The sequence below is a fragment of the Coregonus lavaretus genome (genome assembly GCF_964263955.1).
Source record: "Coregonus lavaretus genome assembly, chromosome: 12".
Taxonomy (NCBI): domain Eukaryota; kingdom Metazoa; phylum Chordata; class Actinopteri; order Salmoniformes; family Salmonidae; genus Coregonus; species Coregonus lavaretus.
In genome coordinates this window covers 43,495,095-43,519,241 of record NC_139999.1, presented here as the reverse complement: position 1 = coordinate 43,519,241, position 24,147 = coordinate 43,495,095, and the positions used below count along the sequence as shown (strand labels likewise).

The 24,147-nt window shown below is 43.3% G+C and overlaps 1 protein-coding gene across 1 annotated transcript in view; it reads right to left on the bottom strand.

The window, feature by feature from the left end:
• Positions 1–21,557, bottom strand: part of LOC311138842 (phosphatidylinositol 4-phosphate 3-kinase C2 domain-containing subunit beta-like) — a 43,311-nt gene extending 21,754 nt beyond the window's left edge. The window contains exon 1 of the mRNA XM_084173646.1: positions 21,328–21,557. The gene's annotated coding sequence lies outside the window, so the exon portion shown is untranslated. The remainder of the gene's footprint in view (positions 1–21,327) is intronic.
• Between the last annotated feature and the right edge of the window lie 2,590 nt (positions 21,558–24,147).

The window sequence follows — 24,147 nt, the reverse complement described above, 5'->3', positions numbered from 1 at the left end:
CCAATATGATAGGCTACTGTTCTGTTCGCTCAATAAAGTTAAGAATTTTGATAACTAAAAGACAGATTGGAAGCTTTTCATTGTCATCTCTTTACAGCAATAGCCATTTGCTCTCCAAACTGTTTTTCTGTGATTGTATTTTGAAATATTGCGATATGCCTGGCTGGGTCTCTCTGCTTTTAACTGACAGTCGCAACTCAACAATCATTTATTTGGTATTTGCAGCGTGCGCTGCCCAAACTGCGGGCCCTTCGGACTGTAGGCTACGCGATTTAAAACAATCCAAAACGTATTTATTTTAAGAAGCTTATGATCCTTTGTGGCCAAATCATGCTTTCTGGTGTAGTAGCCTATTTTGAATGATTTTATTTATTTCTGTATAGACAGGAGTAATCTAATTAGGCTATATAACTTTGGCATTTTAATTCAATTGACTTTAGTGTAGCTTCCCCTCTCGCCTTATGGACACGCCTCCTATACCCTTTAATGTGGCATAAACACAACCAGTCATGATGTTTTCATCTGATTGTCAAATAATCACTTAACAAAAGGTGCTCCTGTAGGCTACCCACGCACATTCGTCCACTCCAGTGGCGGTCAGTGCCGTTTATGATGAGAGAGGATTAATTATTTTTTAATGAGCATGACCTTATTTCTATTACAGCATATTGGATGACTGTCATTCATATTCCATTCACCCAGTTCAATGTAACATCGATAGGTTTAGGCTACTACATGACACTCACATTTTCCCTATACCCATCATGAGGTTGCTACAACCTAGCCTATGAATGAAAGTTTACAAACGTAGGTGCACACAGGTCGAGAGAATGTGAGATGATAGACTGTCCCACATGGACAGACAGTGGCACATTCAATACCGCCTTGCACACTCTTGCCTGCATTTAGCTTATCTAGGGCGTAATCATTAGTCCAACAGTTGCAAACGAGAGTTTCTATTGGACAAATTCAGGTATGTTTATCCCTGTTTCGTTTGCTTCCGTTTAAGAAACAATTTTTTCATCAGAATCGGCAGAATGAATACACCCCTAATCACGCATAAACCAAGTTCATTTCCATAGCAGCCACTTTGTATTCATTCTAGCCTCTATGCACTCTCCTCCTCTCACCTTTTCCCTTCGTTTGTGGACTTCAATGAAAAACACATCAGCCAAATCATGTCATAACCGCTACACACAGCCTACATCGTTGTCCCCATTTTAGCTAAAGTAACGTCCTAGTCAACATAGCTAATAGAACTAATGCGTTAGTAAACCCGCTACAATCATGCAGTAACGTTACAGTGTATAGTCAGTAAGCAGTTAGACAGGCGGGCCCTGGTGGCAATAAATTAATCAAACCAAAAGCTTACCTTGACTTACATTTTAGTCATTTAGCAGACGCTCTTATCCAGAGCGACTTACAGTTAGTGCATACATAATTTTTTTATACTGACCCCCCGTGGGAATCGAACCCACAACCCTGGCGTTGCAAACGCCATGCTCTACCAACTGAGCTACATCCCTGCCGGCCATTCCCTCCCCTACCCTGGACCAATTGTGCGCCGCCCCATGGGTCTCCCGGTCGCGGCCGGCTACGACAGAGCCTGGATTCGAACCAGGATCTCTAGTGGCACAGCTAGTGGCACAGCTAGCCACTGCGCCACTCGGGAGAGTAGACTTGGAAGAGTTCCAGTGTTGTGTTGGATAGTCATAGCCAGCTAGCTAACATAGCATCCCTCTGTTTGAGCCGGGTGTTTGAGTAACTAAACTAGCTAGCTGCATTTGCTAGCTAAGTAAGTGAAACTGAAAAGAAATTGCTTCTTCATTTATGAAGAAATTAATTTGTTGAAAACTGTTCAACTATTGTCTTTCTCGCTCTTTGAGTCAACTACTCACCACATTTTATGCACTGCAGTGGTAGCTAGCTGTAGTTTATGCTTCAGTACTAGATTCATTCTCTGATCCTTTGATTGGGTGAACAACATGTCAGTTCATGCTGCAAGAGCTCTGATAGGTTGGAGGACGTCCTCCGGAAGTTGTCATAATTACTGTGTAAGTCTATGGAAGGGGGTGAGAACCAAGAGCCTCCTAGGTTTTGTATTGAAGTCAATGTACCCAGAGGAGGACAGAAGCTAGTTGTCCTCCGGCTGCACCATGGTGCTACCCTACAGAGTGCTGTTGATGCTACTGTAGACCTTCATTGCAAAACAGCGTGTTTTAATCAATTATTTGGTGACGTGAATATATTAAGGATAGTTTTATCTAAAAAGGATAACTTTTTCAATGTTTGACCATTTTTATTTTTATGAAATTCACTGAGGATGGTCCTCCCCTTCCACTGGTCCACTAACAAAATAATTTCAGCATCCAAACCCCAACAGTGCACTGTGCACCCGCAATTTGATGAATGGAAAGAGACTTCAGTTACAAAACACCTACGTGTATTGTAATGACATTCTGCGATTGTCATTAGGCCTACACTTGTAGCCTGAATTGATGCATCCACTGTTGTCCACGCGTGCCTTGGTCTCGGCCACTCATCTCCGCGAGCGTCTCGGCCACTCATCTCCGCCTTGACAAAATGTAAGTGTTCTCCTCAAACCACAATGCAATTTGGAGCGTATACCACCCGGTTTCCAGTCAATTGCAACATTTTCATGTGGCTGACATGCAGCAATGTTAAATAATGGGTGTAATAGCCTATAGTTTTTTGGGCATGTTGTATTAACTGTGATAGGCTCACGTTTTACCGCCGTACCAGACCGCCTTACTTTCACCCCTGTTTTGATCAGTCATGGAAATAAAAGTGCTGAAAACATGTTGGCTCACTATTTAAAAATAAGTTTGTGAACAAGCTATAGGATGAAAAATATTGGAGTTTTGGTAAAACATTTATTTTTTATTACAAATCGATACTTGGAGTCAAAGTTTCTATATAATATTGTCCTAAATGATATTGCGATATACAGGGCCCAATCAAATCCTCGATGTGGAGAACGAGGATGGAATCACGGAATCCAGACATTAAAACGCAATTCATAAATATTCAAAAATGTATTGAACCTAGTAGGAAATCAACTAATTGTATTGAACTTATTAGAAAAGGTATTAATTATGATAAGACATGAACAAAATGCACAAGTTATTCGTATTTTCCTTAAACTTTCTGAAGAGGCATCGACACTTTGTGTAGCCGTTAGCGATGATGCTAATGACAACCGTTTTCTGCTAGATGGAAAGGCTTTCCCAAAAACCTTTCTTTATTAAATGTTAACTACAAAGTAGAGTATGCCATCCTGACAGAATGATATGATTACTTGCATCAATCCAGTGGTGATTTGTTTAAATCACTTTATTGTCAATAAGAATATAATGTTTCTAAACACACTTCTACATTAATGTGGATGCTACCATGATTACGGATAATCCTGAATTAATCGTGAATAATGATGAGTGAGGAAGTTACCCCCCCCCAAAGAAATGCTAACCTCCCCTGTTATTGTAATGGTGAGAGGTTACATGTCTTTGGGTTATGATATTTGTGCGTCTGTAACTTTCTCAATCCAAAATGACACAATCTGAAACACAACCAAAACAAACAGCAAATGCATCCAACACATTTGTAGAGTCACAAGTTTGATGTAGTCATTGTATGCTATGAATATGGGACCAAATACTACAATTTTTACTACTTTAATACACAAGTGAATTTGTCCTAATACTTTTGGTCCCCTAAAATGGTGGGACTATTTGTTTGCAAGTCTTGATGGTGTGCACTTATGTGCTCGTGCAGTGGAGGAGATCTTTGTGGGCTATACTCAGCCTTGTCTCAGGGTAGTAGGTTGGTGGTCTGTTGATATCCCTCTGGTGGTGTGGGGGCTGTGCTTTGGCAACGTGGGTGGGGTTATATCCTGCCTGGTTGGCCCTGTCCGGGGGTATCGTCGGACGGGGCCACAGCGTCTCCTGACCCCCCCTGTCTCAGCCTCCAGTATCTATGCTGCAATAGTCTATGTGCCGGGGGGCTAGGGTCAGTCTGTTATATCTGGTGTTATTCTCCTGTCTTATCCGGTGTCCTGTGTGAATTTAAGGATGCTCCCTCTAATTCTCTCTCTCTCCGTCTCTCCCTCCCCTTCCGGAGGACCTGAGCCCTAGGACCATGCCTCAGGACTAACTGGCCTGATGACTCCTTGCTGTCCCCAGTCCACCTGGTCGTGCTGCTGCTCCACTTTCAACTCTTCTGCCTGCGGCTATGGAATACTAACCTGTTCACCGGACGTGCTACCTTGTCCCAGACCTGCTGTTTTTCAACTCTCTCTCTCTACCGCACCTGCTATTTCAACCTCTAAATTCCCGGAAATTAAAAGCCAAATGACATTTAATCCTGATGTACTGACCTGTTGCAACCTCTACAACCACTGTGATTATTATTTGACCCTGCTGGTCATCTATGAACGTTTGAACATCCTGGAGAAAAATCTGGCCTTAATGGCCATGTACTGTTATTATCCCGGCACAGCCAGAAGGGGACTGGCTACCCCTTAGAGCCTGGTTCCACTCTAGGTTTCTTCCTAGGTTTCTGCCTTTCTAGGGAGTTTTTACTAGCCACCATGCTTCTACATCTGCATTGCTTGCTGTTTGGGGTTTTAGGCTGAGTTTCTGTATAGCACTTTGTGACATCTGCTGATGTAAAAAGGGCTTTATAAATACATTTGATTGATTGATTGAATTAAAGGGTATCTATACCCAAAAATGTTTCTTTCATAGATTTTTCCCAGACATCAAAAGTGGTCTCCTGATGTGGTTTAAGCATTGTTGTGGACTTAAAACATCCAATTTAGTTATTTTTCTATAGTAAAAAAGTGTGATTTTGAGAGCGAAAACCTGAAAAACTGGGAAATATCTGAAACCTGGAGAAACTAAATGGTGAAAACGGAATTAAGGAAAAAATAAAACAGATTTTATTGGGCCCTAGATATGTAACTGTATCGCTGTTTCCACCATCACTAGCTGTTTCCCCCATCACTAGCTGTTTCCCCCATCACTAGCTGTTTCCCCCCATCACTAGCTGATTCCCCCCTTTTCTTCACTTTTTGTTATTTGGTGGACTGCATGAACTGCTTATAAACCACTATTTATAGAACAAAAGGTCTTATACAGGACAAGCCTTATGTAACAATTGACACATGGTTAAACTGTGAATAGGTACTAATGTTTAGTAGAACAGGCGTGGATGGTTCAGACAGGCGACTGCAGCTCAGCAGAATCACAGCCCAGATTCCTGACCTCCCATGGACATGTTTAACCCATAGTATGGCCTCACACATAGCATGCATGCAAGTGCACAACATGCACATGTCCCACAGCACACAAAAAAACAGCAGAAGTGCTCTATGCAGACTCGCTAAAACTGTGTGAGGGAGAGAAGCTGGGTCAGCATTCTCTAACCCAGTGGTCACCAAACGGTCGATTGCGAAACATTTCTATAAAAAACCCAACGATAAAGCCTTTCATTCATACTTTTTTCTTGCGCGCTGGGTAGGCGAAGTGATCCCATTTTATGTGTCTGAAGGTACAAACTCTGCCTACTCGACGTGCACGGTGAGCAAAAAAAAGTGCACCTATAGGCCTACCGCTAGTCAATTGGATTGCTCAGATCACCGTGTCTGCAGTTTTCTCGTTGGTACTGTGATTTCAAAACGTTTAAAACCATGACTAGAGAGAGTGTCAACGAATACAGCAAAGAGCTGCTGTTTTTATGAGTGAGTTCATGTTTTTATTCAGCACTGTGAACACTTTTTATTCAACCCTTTTATAAGTCATGAAATGCGCTTCTACACTTGTGCTGCAACCAGCACTGCTGCTTTAATGAATGAGTAGCAAAGTGTATCGATAGGCTGGTGTTATTATTAGCAGCTGTGTGTTTTTTAATATCAAGCAATATTTCACTTTCTCTTGTCATAGGAGCAACAACATGAATTTGTGCATGAGGCAGAAATGATGCGGTGTGACTCGAGTTTCGCCATCAGCTCGAAGAAGCTGTTCCCTTTTTGGTCAGTTTTAGCATAGGGGGGAGAGCTGAGGGACTGTCAGACGGTGAGGTGGACCCTCTGATGCTCTCGTAGATGCAGGCACCATCAGTCAAGTAAAATAAAGAAAGTTATGCTCACTTAGCTGTGCCTCGCAAATAATACAACAAATGATGATCTATTACCAGTGTTATCCAATACCTCAAGTTTTGAAAAATTATTTTAAAATTGTTTGAGAACAACATTGGCAGGGCAATTCAAGCATAACCAATATGCAGTGATAATGTATTAGGCCTATAGCCTACTGCACAAACCTCATTGCTACAAATACCTGTTTAATAGGTTAATGTTGCATAGGCTTAAGTGTTTTAAGTCATATTTGTAAAACAATCTGAGCAGTAGATCTTGCCCTGCATTTTGACTCAGAACGTGATCTCGTGTCAGAAAAGTTTGGTGATCACTGCTCTAACCCTAAACACCTATCTCCCCCTCTCTCACACATATTCAAACACTTTTGTGAAGGTACATGTGATTACTCTCTTCCCTGCATACCTCTCTATTCTTGTTAAAGACTCCAGCCACCAAAGCCATAGGCTGTTCTCTCTGCTTCCGCACTGCAAGCGTACCGGTGCAACAAGTCTGACACCAACAGGCTACTGAACAGCTTCTATCCCCAAGCCACAACACTGCTAAATAGATAACAGAATGGCTACACAGACTGAGTTGATCCTTAGATTTTATTTTTGCACTCTCTACACACTCACTGACACTCCAACATACAATAACATGCACACACATTTATACTGATTCTACACACGCACACACTCATATACAATCATCATTTACGCTGCTGCTACTCTGTTTATCATATATCCTGATGCCTAGTCACCTTACCCCTAGACAGTGCACCAGGTTTCATCCAGACGTGACGCTTGCCATTCTGGCCAAAGAGTTCAATCTTAGTTTCATCACAACAGAGAATCTTGTTTCTCATGGTCTGAGTTCTTTAGGTGCCTTTCGGCAAACTCCAAGCGGGCTGTCATGTGCCTTTTACTGAGGAGTGGCTTCCGTCTGGCCCCTCTACTATAAAGGCCTGATTGGGGGAGTGCTGCAGAGATGGTTGTCCTTCTGGAAGGTTCTTCCATCTCCACAGAGGAACTCTGGAGCTCTGTCAGAGTGACCATTGGGTTCTTGGTCACCTCCCTGACCAAGGTCCTTCTCCCCTGAAACTTCTTTCATTTAAGAATGATGGAGGCCACTTTGTTCTTGGGGTCCTTCAATGTTGCAGAAATTGTTTGGTACCCTTCCCCAGATATGTACCTCGACACAATCCTGTCTTGGCGCTCTACGGACAATTCCTTCGACCTCATGGCTTGGTTTTTGCAATGTCAACTGTGGGACCTTATATAAACAGGTGTGTTCCTTTCCAAATCATGTCAAATCAATTGAATTTACCACAAGTGGACTCCAATCAAGTTGTAGAAACATCTCAAGGATGATCAATGGAAACAGGATGCACTTGAGCTCAATTTCGAGTCTCATAGCAAAGGGTCTGAATACTTATGTAAATAAGGTATGTCTGTTTTTAATTTATTTGCTAAAATTTCTAAAAACCTGTTTTCGCTTTGTCATTATGGGGTATTGTGTGTAGACTGATGGGGAAAACATAATTTAATTAATTTTTGAATAAGGCTGTAAAGTAACAAAATGTGGAAAGAGTCAAGGGGTCTGAATACTTTCCGATTGCACTGAACATATCTACAGTCGTGGTCAAAGGTCTTGAGAATTACACAAATACTAATTTTCACAAAGTCTGCTTCCTCAGTTTTGATTATGGCAATTTGCATATACTCCAGAATGTCATGAAGAGTGATCAGTTGAATTGTAATTCATTGCAAAGTCCCTCTTTGCCATGAAAATGAACTTAATCCCCAAAAAACATTTCCACTGCATTTCAGCCCTGCCACAAAAGGACCAGCTGCCATCATGTCAGTGATTCTCTCATTAACACAGGTGAGAGTGTTGACGAGGACAAGGCTGGAGATCACTCTGTCATGCTGATTGAGTTAGAATAACAGACTGGAAGCTTTAAAAGGAGGGTGGTGCTTGAAATCATTGTTCTTCCTCTGTTAACCATGGTTACCTGCAAGGAAACACGTGCCGTCATCATTGCTTTGCACAAAAAGGGCTTCACAGGCAAGGATATTGCTGCTAGTAAGATTGCACCTAAATCAACCATTTATCAGATCATCAAGAACTTCAAGGAGAGAGGTTCAATTGTTGTGAAGAAGACGTCAGGGCGCCCATAAAGTCCAGCAAGCGCCAGGACCGTCTCCTAAAGTTGATTCAGCTGCGGGATCGGGGCACCACCAGTGCAGAGCTTGCTCAGGAATGGCAGCAGGCAGGTGTGAGTTTATATGCATGCACAGTGAGGCAAAGACTTTTGGAAGATGGCCTGGTGTCAAGAAGGGCAGCAAATAAGCCACTTCTCTCCAGGAAAAACATCAGGGACAGATTGATATTCTGCAAAAGGTACAGGGATTGGACTGCTGAGGACTGGGGTAAAGTCATTTTCTCTGATGAATCCCCTTTCCGATTGTTTGGGGCATCCGGAAAACACCTTGTCCGGAGAACACAAGGTGAGCGCTACCATCAGTCCTGTGTCATGCCAACAGTAAAGCATCCTGAGACCATTCATGTGTGGGGTTGCTTCTCAGCCAAGGGAGTGGGCTCACTCACAATTTTGCCTAAGAACACAGCCATGAATAAAGAATGGTACCAACACATCCTCCGAGAGCAACTTCTCCCAACCATCCAAGAACAGTTTGGTGATGACCAATGCCTTTTCCAGCATAATGGAGCACCTTGCCATAAGGCAAAAGTGATAACTAAGTGGCTCGGGGAACAAAACATCGACATTTTGGGTCCATGGCCAGGAAACTCCCCAGAACTTAATCCCATTGAGAACTTGTGGGTGGACAAACAAAAACCCACAAATTCTGACAAACTCCAAGCATTGATTATGCAAGAATGGTCTGCCATCAGTCAGGATGTGGCCCAGAATTTAATTGACAGCATGCCAGGGCGGATTGCAGAGGTCTTGAAAAAGAAGGGTCAGCATTGCAAATATTGACTCTTTGCATAAGCTTAATGTAATTGTCAATAAAAGCCTTTGACACTTATGGAATGCTTGTAATTATACTTCAGTATACCATAGTAACATCTGACAAAAATATCTCATAACACAGACGCTCTTATCCAGAGCAACTTACAGTTAGTGAGTGCATACATTTTCATACTGGCCCCCCGTTGGAAATGAACCCACAACCCTGGCATTGCAACTCGCCATGCTCTCAAAACGTTTGACCACGACTGTACCTCTATCACTCCAGTATCCCTGCACATTGTAAATATGGTATTGGAACTGACCCTGTATATAGCTTAGGGCTATCCCAAACAAACAAAAATCTTGGTTGACCTAGAGTCGTCTGTTCTTTCGACCAATCGATTGGTCTAAATGTTAAAACCTGTATTTTTCCCTATATAGACACACGCTATGTGTTTTAATAAAATCAACTATATGTAGGCTACTGAGCTTGTCTGCTACTTTAAGCACACTGTGATAAAATCATTAAGACACACACGACTCGAGGGAGCCAGAGATCAACTGTTCCCAACCCTCTTCCTCCCGCTGCTGCTGGCCTTCACAGATTCTGCTGTTACGCTCCTGTTGTTACGCTCCTAATAGGCTACACCTGGGGTCGGCAACCTTTTCTATTTGGAGTGCAAATTTATCTTACCATTTCTACCGATCTGCATGCCAGTTATGATTTTTATTAGCACATTTTCGTGGAACAGTTTCATTTAATTTATAATAAAGTCTTCGCATCTCAAAAACATTATCATGTGGTTAATAAAAATTCTAAAAGTAACTTCTATTGCCATTGCCAACTATGTAAAAATATACTACATAAAGCCAACAAATAAAAACATTGCAGCCTGCAGGTAGAACATATCCTGATAAAAATTAATATCCTATAAATCCCATTGGCTACGCATGGCCTGTCTGCAAGGAACTTGCAACATTGTATAAAATATTCTGGGCCCTCAGTTTCCTGCTCCAGTGAGCTCTGGCCAGACATTGCTGTACGCTATTTGCGCAAGGGATAAGAAGTAATCAGGTAGGCCTATTTTATGACGTTTCCGCAGCATCAGAACACGACATTTTTTTCCCCTTTTATGCTAAATGGTTATTGAAAGGGAGAGACCTGGAAAGATTTTTCAAATAGGCTACATTGCAGAACTATTGTCATTCTCAATGGATGTAAAAACACACTTACCATTTGAGGTGAAGAAAGAATTACTTTGAGAAGTTCCACAGTCGTGGTGAGTTAAGACAATCAGAAATACTATCAGATCACCAAATGGGCACATTTATAAGCCTACATTTGCGCGCAGGTCAGGTAGCCTAGGCCTACTTCATGTATAAATCAGGTGCTGAGTAATCAGGTTATTCAACACTGACAGGAGCGCCACAAACAAACGACAATTAATAAACTGACAACTCCTAAATGGAATGAAATAAACCACAACTTGTTCCTCACAAGAGAAGCCTAGGTTGTGCGGTCCACAAACAACGTGTCCACTCCGACAATGAGAACGGTAAAAGACTGTAATAATAATATAATTAATGCATTAACAGAAATTACCGTAACCAAACAAACATTGTAGATTATAAAATTATGGGAATTACCGGTAAATGTACTACTGGTGTGCAATCCCCGCGGCCTCCGCAATGAATTACTCCACTGAGATAAGTGTGAATCAGTGCCATAATATATATATATACAGTGAGGGAAAAAAGTATTTGATCCCCTGCTGATTTTGTACGTTTGCCCACTGACAAAGACTTGATCAGTCTATAATTTTAATGGTAGGTTTATTTGAACAGTGAGAGACAGAATAACAACAAAAAAATCCAGAAAAACGCATGTCAAATTTTTTTGAAATTGATTTGCATTTTAATGAGGGAAATAAGTATTTGACCCCTCTGCAAAACATGACTTAGTACTTGGTGGCAAAACCCTTGTTGGCAATCACAGAGGTCAGACGTTTCTTGTAGTTGGCCACCAGGTTTGCACACATCTCAGGAGGGATTTTGTCCCACTCCTCTTTGCAGATCTTCTCCACGTCATTAAGGTTTCGAGCCTGACGTTTGGCAACTCGAACCTTCAGCTCCCTCCACAGATTTTCTATGGGATTAAGGTCTAGAGACTGGCTAGGCCACTCCAGGACCTTAATGTGCTTCTTCTTGAGCCACTCCTTTGTTGCCTTGGCCGTGTGTTTTGGGTCATTGTCATGCTGGAATACCCATCCACGACCCATTTCCAATGCCCTGGCTGAGGGAAGGAGGTTCTCACCCACGATTTGATGGTACATGGCCCCGTCCATCGTCCCTTTGATGTGGTGAAGTTGTCCTGTCCCCTTAGCAGAAAAACACCCCCAAAGCATAATGTTTCCACCTCCATGTTTGACGGTGTGGATGGTGTTCCTGGGGTCATAAGCAGCATTCCTCCTCCTCCAAACACGGCGAGTTGAGTTGATGCCAAAGAGCTCGATTTTGGTCTCATCTGACCACAACACTTTCACCCAGTTCTCCTCTGAATCATTCAGATGTTCATTGGCAAACTTCAGACGGCCCTGTATATGTGCTTTCTTGAGCAGGGGGACCTTGCGGGCGCTGCAGGATTTCAGTCCTTCACGGCGTAGTGTGTTACAAATTGTTTTCTTGTTGACTATGGTCCCAGCTGCCTTGAGATCATTGACAAGATCCTCCCGTGTAGTTCTGGGCTGATTCCTCACCGTTCTCATGATCATTGTAACTCCACGAGGTGAGATCTTGCATGGCGCGCCAGGCCGGAGGAGATTGACAGTTCTTTTGTGTTTCTTCCATTTGCGAATAATCGCACCAACTGTTGTCACCTTCTCACCAAGCTGCTTGGCAATGGTCTTGTAGCCCATTCCAGCCTTGTGTAGGTCTACAATCTTGTCCCTGACATCCTTGGAGAGCTCTTTGGTCTTGGCCATGGTGGAGAGTTTGGAATCTGATTGATTGATTGCTTCTGTGGACAGGTGTCTTTTATACAGGTAACAAACTGAGATTAGGAGCACTCCCTTTAAGAGTGTGCTCCTAATCTCAGCTCGTTACCTGTATAAAAGACACCTGGGAGCCAGAAATCTTTCTGATTGAGAGGGGGTCAAATACTTATTTCCCTCATTCAAATGCAAATCAATTTATAACATTTTTGACATGCGTTTTTCTGGATTTTTTTGTTGCTATTCTGTCTCTCACTGTTCAAATAAACCTACCATTAAAATTATAGACTGATCATTTCTTTGTCAGTGGGCAAACGTACAAAATCAGCAGGGGATCAAATACTTTTTTCCCCTCACTGTATATACACACATATACATATATACACATATACATATATATACACACATACATATATATATACACACATCAACATATATATACACACACACATCAACATATATATACACACACACACACACACAACCAGTCAAAAGTTTGGACACACCTACTCATTCAAGGGTTTTTCTTTATTTTTTCTATTTTTTACATTGTAGAATAATAGTGAAGACATCAAAACTATGAAATAACACATATGGAATCATGTAGTAACCAAAGAAGTGTTAAACAAATCAAAATATATTTTATATTTGAGATTCTTCAAATAGCCACTCTTTGCCTTGATGACAGCTTTGCACACTCTTTGCATTCTCTCAACCAGCTTCATGAGGTAGTCACCTGGAATGCATTTCAATTAACAGGTGTGCCTTCTTAAAAGTTAATTTGTGGAATTTCTTTCCTTCTTAATGCTTTTGAGCCAATCAGTTGTGTTGTGACAAGGTAAGGGGGGTATACAGAAGACAGCCCTATTTGGTAAAAGAGCAAGTCCATATTATGGCAAGAACAGCTCAAATAAGCAAAGAGAAACGACAGTCCATCATTACTTTAAGACATGAAGGTCAGTCAATATGGAACATTTTAAGAACTATGAACGTTTCTTCAAGTGCAGTCGCAAAAACCATCAAGCGCTATGACGAAACTGGCTCTCATGAGGGCCGCCACAGGAAAGGAAGACCCAGAGTTACCTCTGCTGCAGAGGATAAGTTCATTAGAGTTACCAGCCTCAGAAACTGCAGCCCAAATAAATGCTTCACAGAGTTCAAGTAACAGACACATCTCAACATCAACTGTTCAGAGGAGACTGTGTGAATCAGGCCTTCATGGTCGAATTGCTGCAAAGAAACCACTACTAAAGGACACCAATAAGAAGAAGAGACCTGCTTGAGCCAAGAAACACGAGCAATGGACATTAGACCGGTGGAAATGTGTCCTTTGGACTGGAGTCCAAATTTGAGATTTTTGGTTCCAACCGCTGTGTCTTTGTGAGACGCGGTGTGGGTGAACGGATGATTTCCGAAAGTGTAGTTCCCACCGTAAAGCATGGAGGAGGAGGTGTTATGATGTGGGGGTGCTTTGCTGGTTACACTGTCTGTGATGTATTTAGAATTCAAGGCACACTTAACCAGCATGGCTACCACAGCATTCTGCAGCGAAACGCCATCCCATCTGGTTTGGGCTTAGTGGGACTATCATTTGTTTTTCAACAGGACAATGACCCAACACACCTCCAGGCCATGTAAGGGCTATTTTACCAAGAAGCAGAGTGATGGAGTGCTGCATCAGATGACCTGGCCTTACACGGCCTGGAGGTTTGTTGACCTTCTAGGCAGAGTTGCAAAGAAACAGCCATATCTCAGACTGGCCAATAAAAATAAAACATTAAGATGGGCAGTCTGAGATATGGCTTTTTCTTTGCAACTCTGCCTAGAAGGTCAGCATCCCGGAGTCGCCTCTTCACTGTTGACGTTGAGACTGGTGTTTTGCGGGTACTATTTAATCAAGCTGCCAGTTGAGGCGTCTGTTTCTCAAACTAGACACTAATGTATTTGTCCTCTTGCTGAGTTGTGCACCGGGGCCTCCCACCCCTCTTTCTATTCTGGTTAGAGCCAGTTTGCGCTGTTCTGTGAAGGCAGTAGTAAATAAAATAAAAATTAAATAAATTGGTCATTTAGCAGACGCTCTTATCCAGAGCGACTTACAGGAGCAATTAGGGTTAAGTGCCTTGCTCAAGGGCACATCGACAGATTTTTCACCTAGTCGGCTTGGGGATTAGAACCAGCGACCTTTCGGTTACTGGTACAACGCTCTTAACCACTAAGCTACCTGCCGCCCCCAGTACACAGCGTTATACGAGATCTTCAGTTTCTTGGCAATTTCTTGCATGGAATAGCCTTCATTTCTCCGAACAAGAATAGACTGACGAGTTTCAGAAGAAAGTCATTTGTTTCTGGCCATTTTGAGCCTGTAATCGAACACACAATTGCTGATGCTCCAGATACTCAACTAGTCTCAAGAAGGCCAGTTTTATTGCTTCTTTAATCAGCACAACAGTTTTCAGCTGTGCTAACATAATTGCAAAAGGGTTTTATAATGATCAATTAGCCTTTTAAAATGATCAACTTGGATTAGCAAACAATGTGCCATTGGAACACAGGACTGATGGTGGCCTCCGTACGCCTATGTAGATATTCCATAAAAAAATCTGCCATTTCCAGCTACAATAGCCATTTACAACATTAACAATGTCTACACTGTATTTCTGATCAATTTGATGTTATTTTAATGGACAGAAAAATTGCTTTTCTTTCGAAAACAAGGACATTTCTAAGTGACACCAAACTTTTGAACGGTAGTGTGTATACACACACACATACAGTGCATTCGGTAACTATTCAGACCCCTTCACTTGTTCCACATTTTGTTACATTACAGTCTTATTCTAAAATGGATTAAATTGTTGTTGTTTTTTCTCATCAATCTACACACGATACCCCATAATGACAAAGCAAAAACAGGTTTTTAGAAATTTTTGCAAATTCTTTAATTTTTTAAAAACAGAAATACATTATTTACATAAGTATTCAGACCCTTTGTTATGAGACTTGAAATTGAGCTCCGGTGCATCCTGTTTCCATTGACCATCCTTGTGATGTTTCTACAACTTGATTTGAGTCCACCTGTGGTAAATTCAATTGATTGGATATGGTTTGGAAAGGCACACACCTGTCTATATAAGCGGCAGGGACTGGGAGACTAGTCAGGATCGAGGGAAAGATGAACGGAGCAAAGTACAGAGAGATCCTTGATGAAAACCTGCTCCAGAAAGTTCAGGACCTCAGACTGGGGCGAAGGTTCACCTTCCAACAGGACAACGACCCTAAGCGCAAAGCCAAGACAACGCAGGAGTGGCTTCGGGACAAGTCTCTGAATGTCCTTGAGTGGCCCAGCCAGAGCTCGGACTTGAACCCGATCGAACATCTCTGGAGAGACCTGAAAATAGCTGTGCAGCGACACTCCCCATCCAACCTGACAGAGCTTTAGAGGATCTGCAGAGAAGAGTGGGAGCAACTCCCCAAATACAGGTGTGCCAAGCTTGTAGCATCATACCCAAGAAGAATCAAGGCTGGACTCGCTGCCAAAGGTTCTTCAGCAAAGTATTGAGTAAAGGGTCTGAATATTTATGTAAATGTGACATTTCTGTTCTTTCTTTTTAATACATTTGCTAAAATATCTAAAAACCTGTTTGCTTTGTCATTATGGGGTATTGTGTGTAGATCGATGATAATTTTTGGGGGGATTGATTTTAGAATAAGGCTGTAACTTAACAAAATGTGGATAAAGTCAAGGGGTCTGAATACTTTCCGAATGCACTGTATATATTTTAGACTGCTCGACTAAAAAAATCTTGGTCGACCAACAGCCTATCAACCAAACAATCGACCAGTCAACTAAATGGGGTCAGCTCTAACCTAGCTTCATACTTTCTCGTGTTCTTCTTATTTTAATATCTTGTGTGTTTTTGTTCTACCTTATTTTTATTTTTTTGTGCTACATTGATATTGATTACAGCACTGTTGGGTTTGGAGCATGCAAGAAAGGCATTTCATTGTACTTGTGCACATGACATTAAAACTTAAAACGTTCTCTCTGTGACAGAGGCCAGAGCTGTGTGGGCAACACTCAGATGTCTGTCTGTGTCGTCTGTTGGGTCGCAACTCTATGAGACAAAGGGCAGAGCTTTCATTCTGGTTTCCTCTGCCTCTGTTACGGCCTCACAGCAGAGTATGGAGGCACGCGACCTCTCCTGACCCCGGTTACCATGGAGACCAGGCCTGCCACTCCCACAGAGACTCAGAGTTTGACCTTCTGCCCAGAACACCCTCCTTCAGGAAGTTCTCAAAGGGTGTGTGTGCGTGCATGTGTATGTGCATACGTGTGTGCGCTTGTGCGCATGTTATGTGTGTGACTGAATCCTAAAGAAAGAGAGGGAAACCAGAGAGAAAGAGAGGGATCAGGGAGGGAGGCAGCTTCCTATCTGTTTTGTTGGAGCCTTGTGGTGCAGCTTGTTTTTCCTGAGGAATGGGAGGAAGATTCTGACATAAACCCTTTCCCAGCCAAACAGTCAAGACCAGGGCCCAGGGAGAGAATATGCTCACTCAGTTCAGAATAACTAACCTCTATGGGCCATTTGATAAGCAGATACTGAACAATACAGTGTGTTTCAACAAATGTTGCATACACACAGAGAGAAAGAAAGGATAGGATTTTTAAGCCTTGAGACATTTGAGACATGGATTGTGTATGTGTGCCATTCAGAGGGTGAATGGGAAAGACAAAATATTTAAGTGCCTTTGAACGGGGTATGGTAGTAGGTGCCAAGGCGCACAGGTTTGAGTGTGTCAAGAACTGCAACGCTGCTGGGTTTTTCACGCTCAACAGTTTCCTGTGTGTGTCAAGAATGGTCCACCACCCAAAGAACCTCCAGAAAACTTAACACAACTGTAGGAGGCATTGGAGTCCACATGGGCCAGCATCCCTGTGGAACGCCTTCGACACCTTGTAGAGTCCATACTCCGACGAATTGAGGCTGTTCTGAGGGCAAAAGGGGGGGTGCAACTCAATATTAGGAGGGTTTTCTTCATGTTTTGTACACTCAGTGTAGATCATCATTACTGTAATGAACGAGACAGCTAAGGTGTGAGTGTCTCCTTTAATAAATGAGCCAGCCAAGACCCAGACGTGTTTATAAACACAGGCTCAGCTCCAGACCTCAGCAGATGGAGTCATACACACACACAGCTTTGTTTTCGTGAAATGCCAGGACTTTTTGGAGTGTAAAAATGTTTCACACACACACGCTGAGTGGTCAGAAAGGACAGCTGTAATGGCTCTCCCTCTAAGAAGACGATATTATATGATTTTTCCACTAGACCACTTCAATCCATTCTTGCTTATACTGTCCATGCATTGACTATCCTTCAATCTCAGCCAGTGTCAGCCATTTGGTTCCCAGGGTGAGGAGGCTTCAGTGCAGGACGGACAGCAGGGCCTGGCCTGTAGCCCGGGGGGGAGGGGGAGGGGGGGGTAGCAGACCAGAGTGGGGCTGAGGAGAGGGGACGGAAGAGGTGGAAATGGAGGCGGTCCACATTTTTGGAGAGGGATGAAGGGCGGGTGGTTAGGGGACGGGGGACCAAGGCCAGATCCGACCCCCTGGAGTCTGTCCCCATAGGGATATAATCCCATTCAATTAGAGGGGGGTGTCCCAGATTGGACGAACAAAGGACGTGTGTGTCACGTGAGGAGGGTCAGACAGACACGTTCACACGGCTTGGCAGTCCAGAGACAAAGGGGCTGCTGTCATCGCCACATGGCCCACACTCCTCCCCCCACCAACCCACACACTGACACCATAACACACAAACTAGGCTGCTGTATGCCACCATAGTTGCACCCCTTTCTGCTGCTGCCAGCTGATGCCATGCAGGGCTGGTCCAGAGTTGTGACGCTGCAATGATCTGTCACACATTTACCAGCACCACACCTCCCTCCCTCATCCCTCACATCCTTCCTCTACCTCCCTCCTCCTCCTCCTCTCCCACCAGAATGAATCTCATGGCAGCTCTCTCACTCTATTCCATACACATGCATACCCACAGATATGTGTGTGTGCGTCCGCATGTATCCATACAGTGGATTGGATACAGTCAATGTCAATACAAACTCATTCAGGCAGAGAATTAGTCAGCACTTCTCTCTATACTGTATTCAAGTCTACAGTAGGAGGAGTTAGCTGCTGACAGAAACCATGGCAACACTTCACATTACATCAGCATTAGTCGAGGCAGGTTAACTACTATTACTTATAGCCTACCTGTTTTCAATATAAATCAACAATATGAGAGCCTCAATGCTAAGACAATTAGTAGTTTGTTACAGGGTAATTACATACAGCAGGTTACTCCACTGGTCAATCCTCTGGTATAAAGCCTATGTGGTGTACAGTGTGGTTGACTGACATCATTATCACTGATGGAAGATCACCTTGGGCTATAGCCCCTTCCACTAAACAAAGGTTAGGATCTAACATTAGCAAAACTTTGCTGTAATGTTGTTGACACTGCATCTCAGTGCTAGAGGCATCACTACAGACCCTGGTTCGATTCCAGACTGTATCACAATCCGGCCGTGATTGGGAGTCCCATAGGGAGGCGCACAATTTGGCCCAGCGTCGTCTGGGTTTGGCCTGGGTAGGCCGTCACTGCAAATAAGAATTTGTTCTTAACTGACTTGCCTAGTTAAAATAAAGTTAAAATAAAAAACATCCATTAGGATTAGCTGTCAGACCAGTTCGTCAGGCTGTGTAGGGTAGACTACTAGACCACTACAGTGCTGCCCTGTAGGACCTAATATAGGACCTTATACACTGAGTGTACAAAACATTAGGAACACCTTCCAAATATTGAGTTGCACCCCATTTTGCCCTCAGAACAGCCTCAATTTGTTCGGGCATGGACTCTACAAGGTGTCGAAAGCATTCCACAGGGATGCTGGCCCATGTTGACTAATGCTTCCCACAGTTGTGTCAAGTTGGCTGGATGTCCTTTGGGTGGTGGACCGTTCTTGATACACACAGGAAACTGTTGAGCGTTAATAAAAAAAAACAGGGTTGCAGTTCTTGACACACTCAAACTGGTGCCTCTGGCACCTACTACCATACCCCGTTCAAAGGCACTTAAATATTTTGTCTTGCCCATTCACCCTCTGAATGGCACACATCCACAATACATGTCTCAATTGTCTCAAGGCTTAAAAATCCTTCTTTAACCTGTTTCCTCTCCTTCAATATATACATTCAAACAATACTTTAGAACCACTTAAATATACTACATTTGAAGTTTGTGCAGGACTATGGTAGATGATATTTTCAGACTGTCAGAGTATTTATCTGGTCAATATGTCAGTGTATTATGTCTGTTGTTTGTAACAGTGTGTTATATGTGAAAATGTGATTGTATTATGAATTGTATTTTAATGTTTAAGGACTCTTGGAAGATTTGTCCAAATGAGGACTAAAAGACATCCTAATCAAATCAAATAAATCCCATTCATCTACACTGATTGAAGTGGATTTAAGAAGTGACATCAATAAGGGATCATAGCTTTCACCTGGATTCACCTGGTCAGTCTATGTCATGGAAAGAGCAGGTGTTCCTAATGTTTTTCATACACTCAGTGTATAAGCCTGCACTACAGAAAGCCAACAGAGGATAGGAGAGGGATTATTTATGGAGTGGGAGGAGACGCTTGATAAAAACAGGCATTGATGTATGAAAACATCTGATTAACTTTGGACTGGTGTTGGGAGAACTGATCCTATGTCAGTTGTTACAGAGCTGGGAGTTACAGCAGCTGCAGTTTGGGGGGGGGGGGGGGGGAGAGAGAGAGAGAGAGAGAGAGAGAGAGAGAGAGAGAGAGAGAGAGAGAGAGAGAGAGAGAGAGAGAGAGAGAAAGAGCGAGAGATAGCAAGAAGAGATAGAGGGAAGAGGAGAAAGAGAGAAGATAAAGAGAGAGAAGTGGTGAAAGAGAGAGTGAGAGAGTGTTCTGGGTTGGGGCATCTGGATCCCATATTCCAAAGGTCACATCGATATAAAGGATAACAGCAGCCTCCAGAAAGTTTATTACAAATACATCTGCAGTGTATAGTCCTATAGCTTAGCCTCACGGGATCAGGCAGCACATAAGGCTATAGATCTGAGACAACCATAGCAGGCCAGACTATCAGTGCATGTTTTCATTAGTACAGAGAGAACATTCTAAAGGTGTGTGGGGAAGTGTGAGGATAAATTGACAACCTTTCTTTCTCTTTCCTTCTCTGTAATTTACAGAATGCTTATGACAACTTGATGTCAACTTGGAAAATTGTCTGCAAATTGTTTATAATTAAGCCACGTTTTTACAATTGCTTATTATATGCCTACAGTAAAACGTGCACTAGCTTGTCACAAATGTGCCATGCCGTGTATTCATTCTGCCTACTGTGATGCAAAACGTTTCTTGAACGGAAGCAAACAGAACGAAGCAGGGAGGGACCTAACTGAATTTGTCTAATAGAAACTCCCGCTTTAGTTGCAAAATGTTTGCAACTGTTTGGCGGAATGAATACACCCCTGCTCAGTCAAAACTCCAACAGCCCTCCTATACATATCCACCATTAGCTCAGCAACCTAGAATACCTGCAGTTGCTTGGTATCACTGTTTGGTGGCTATTTGATGACATGGCCAGATGCATACAACCACATACCAACTTGACAGCTTTGACTTCAAAACAATGCCACAGCAGATAGACTTCAAAACAATGCCACAGCAGATAGATTTCTGGTGCAACCCCTGCGTGGTTTATTACACTGTAGCGCCCATCTAACTTGTCACACTGACTATTGTAGCCATAGCATGGCTGAGGTTTATAACATTGTAACCACATGAAGGTTGGCCTACAATCTGAATAATTATGTTTTTCTGTTGCCCACAATCTAGGCCTAGGGTATTTATTATAATTTCTCTCAGATAACTAGAATTGTATGAAATAGTCGTAGGCTGTAGCCTACTGTGCCTCGTCGGCCACTGAACAGCGTCACTGCTCAGGCAGCAATATAACGCAGTCGATATCTTACTGCAAGTAGACACGAGCTGCCAACTTCACTGCTCACGAAACACACCAAGCAACAAAACACACATATTTCATCTGATATGTAGGCTAACGTGTCTGTGGACATTGATTGTTAATTCCAGGTGGAAAATCCCTTACCTGCTCTAGCTCTATGGCCGCCACAGGGCTGGTACCATAATATCCGAATTATTCTGCTTTCAGGCAGCTCAAATAATGATTCAAAATTTCCTAAATGTATCAAACAATTCCTCGGCTGCGGTATCCGGCGTCTGATATTGTCGAAATATCTCTCATTAACCAAGTCGAAAAGGCACCCGCGTCCTTAATTGTTGAATAATACAGCCAGCAGCTCTCGCCACCAAAACCCGCTTATTTTGTCACCGAGGTACTGAGGTTTTAGGTTTTGCTGATCGGCTGCGCAGCGCCCTCTCATCAGTGTGTGTGGGGCTGGAAGGCGCGTGGGAATTACTTGGGGGAACGTGACCTCTGGCGGACAGCTTATGTAAGTTACAGCGCCCTCTTCGCTTGTTGCTATGTTGCCTGACTTGCCTTGTCTTCCCTCATACGGAAATGACCCACAGTGACTGCTGCTGATCAACGTAGAGATTCCATTAGCCCAGTTAGAAGCTGTGCTAATCTGCCACCAAGCAAACTAACATTCCTAAATATTATTCCATAGTAAATACACTATAAGGGAACCCAAGGGCGTCATCCACCCATTATTTTAGAGGGGGCATGAAGTACATGTGGATGGATGGAGGGGGTTGACTCCCGGATTCAAGTGGAATTTGCGTGACATGACCCAGTCACCATCTGTTATGAGTAGGAGTTAAAATGGAGAATAGGAGACACAATACAGTAGGAACTGAACTGATTTATGTATATGTGTTATGTGTTCTGTAGTAGAAAACTAGGTCCTATTCTATGTGAGCACATTCATCTAGACGTTATTCTGTATCTTTCCATAAAAATGAAATGAAGTTATCAGTTCTAGAAAAAGTTATATACAGGCAGACACAGCTCTCTCTCTCCCTCCCTCCCAGCTGCTGATAAGGATTGACCATAGTAACAGCTGGATTTGACATCTGTTTTAAACAGGAGGAAAGCAGCAGCACTGTGTGGTGATGTTTGGTAGTACAAGTTCTGACCTTATAACTATTTTTCACTAGGGGTCCTGATATTGGCGTGGCCAGTGTCCATGTGTGCAGCTGTGGTTTAGCAAGTTTGATGATGTCCAATTCTGATATTACATCAAATCAGGCAATACAAGCTTGGTTATTATGAATTTGTCAATAAACGTTACTCTAAAAAGGGCTTATTTGTTGTCTTTATTTTTCTAACGAACAATGCATCTATACAAAATAAAAGAATGGTAGAAAAAACAGCTGACTTCTGCCTATATTTATGACATCATCATTGGTTGGCCAATTCATCTCAGTATTTACACCATATGGACCAGTAGGTGGCAGAAAAGGATAGTTCCTCCATCCCTCATGCACAAAGGCAGTGAGCTGTGTCGCCTCTCTGCAGTGAGGTCTCCTGATCTGCTGTATCCATGGCGACCTTGGCTGCTGATCAAGCCCAGGGCTGGCTAGTGGATGGCAATCACACAGCCCCAAATGCAACAAACAGTGACCGTTATCCGGAGACTTATTGGCTGTACCGTAGGCTACGTATTGTAACATCCTCTGGAAACATAAAACAATCGATGATTCAAATTATTGTGGGGGCGATATATAGGTATTGATTGAAGCTCAATGTTAAATTCAAATCTCCCTACCACCATATCTAAGCCAATATGACACCAATCCTGATGAAAACTCGCAAATCATCTTGATTTTACTTCACATTTAGGTAGCTAACGTGATGGATTTGTTTCTGTAGGAGGAGTTAACATGAATTTTAAATAATTTGACATGATTTCTATGAATCGGGTGTAACGTATACGCTGGAAGTCAGGAAACAGGTGCAAAAGGTGAGTTTAATAAAGAACCGATGCAAATGAACAAACATGAGGAGCATACTGAACATGAGAGAAAGCAATAACACCTAGTGACTGAAGACAACTGAGGGCTAAATAAAGGGGGAGTAATCAAGGAGGGAATGACGACCAGGTGTGCGTAATGATGGGGAACAGGTGTGCGTAATAATGAAGCTAGGGCCGGTGGTTAGTAGACCGGCGACGTCGAGCCCTGGAGGGAGGGAGCAGGCATGACAGAACGGCATCAGCCAGGGGACCTGGAACTGCAAGCCTGAGGTGGAAAACATGAAGGAACGGTGAGATCCGGTGGGGAGTTTGAGATGATAGGTTACCTCATTGACCCTCCGGAGGACCTTGAAGGGCCCCACAAACCGGGGACTCCGGCAGGGCAGGCGGAGCGGGAGGTTCCTGGTGGAGAGCCAGACACAATCAACAGGATGGAACTCTGGATTTTCACTGCGGTTGCGGTCCACCTGATCCTTCTGACGGCGGACAGCGCGCTGAAGCCTCTCGTGGGCTGCCTTCCACACCTCCTCTGCTCGCCGGAACCACTCATCCACTGCAGGGGTCTCGGTCTGGCTCGGAGTCCATGGAGCCGGGGCCGGCTGATATCCCAGGATGCACTGGAAGGGAGTCAGCCCAGAGGAGGAGTGTCAAAGTGAGTTCTGGACGTATTCCACCCAGGGAAGGAACCGGGCCCACTCACCTTGCCGGTCCTGGCAGTGACTCCTTAGGGACCTCCCCAGCTCCTGGTTGGTCCTTTCCACCTGCCCATTGGACTGAGGCCGGTACCCGGATGTGAGGCTGACCGTGACCCCAAGCTTCTCCATAAAGGCTTTCTAGACCTGCAATGTGAACTGGGGACCATGGTCGGAAACAATGTCCTCCAGAAGGCCATAGTACCGGAAGACCTGCTGGAATAGTGCCCCAGCAACCTGGAGAGCGGTGGGTAGACCAGAGAGGGATAAAAAAGGATT